Raw genomic sequence first — 1,031 nt, forward strand, 5'->3', positions numbered from 1 at the left:
GCAAAATTGGTTTGTCAGATATCATTTTTGTGAAGTGAAAAGTCCCAAACTGTTGTAGTTAACATAAAAAAAACATTATGTTCTGCCATCTAGCGACGGTAAGCGAAACTATTATAAAATGTAGAAGTAATTCTCCTGAGTAGTGGTTTTCCTTTTTGTTATTTTCTCACAAAATTGCGAGTAATTGGAGAAGATAATAACATTGCTCTTATATACAAATTGGGCGGGCAATATTTCACATCTTGCCTATCTGTCAGGCAAAGTAATTTTCATCTTAACATTAAGAATACTTTTGTGCATCAGAAAATGTCGAACTTTCATATGCGAAATTTTTATAATGTCCAAATAGTTACCAAACGTTTCCTAACAGAAAACTTTATATTTTATATATATTGTCTTCAGTAATCAATTTCTGTTCGGGTCCGGAAATTTTAAACGATCTCAAAACCACCATAAAAAATTACGAAATAAACATAAATTAAGCATCTTTCATTCTGGAATGAGCACAAAAGAATTTAAATTGATAGTTATTGGACGAGCATCAGGACGTGTTTATTGTGCAAATATAAGATAGTGACAGTACTTACTTCTATTGTATTTTAAGTAAAGGTTCTTAATAATAGTTCAGTATAGTCTCCATATATTGAGAAATAACTGAACTTCCAAATATTTTTTCATAATTTTTTCTCCATCTATTGAGTGATAACTGAACTTCCAAATATTTTTTCATAATTTTTCTCCATCTATCGAGAGATTACTGAACTTCCAAGTATTTTTTATTGGCAAATTATAAAAATTGCTTAATCAAATAACTTATCGGGAAAAGACTTTTAAACCAATTACGTAATAAAGTAATTTAATATCATGAACTATTTACATTTAGTATGTTATGTTTATATAAATGTCAAAAAAATTTTGAAAAATTATTATTTTTCTAAAACTTTTTTGGGAGACTATTCAATGTGTAAATAAACAATTATTTTTCATTTTCAGATCCTGTTTTCTTCACCCATCGTTATGGCTACTAAGAA

The sequence above is a fragment of the Limulus polyphemus genome, unplaced genomic scaffold (genome assembly GCF_000517525.1).
Source record: "Limulus polyphemus unplaced genomic scaffold, Limulus_polyphemus-2.1.2 Scaffold36, whole genome shotgun sequence".
In the NCBI taxonomy this organism is placed as follows: domain Eukaryota; kingdom Metazoa; phylum Arthropoda; class Merostomata; order Xiphosura; family Limulidae; genus Limulus; species Limulus polyphemus.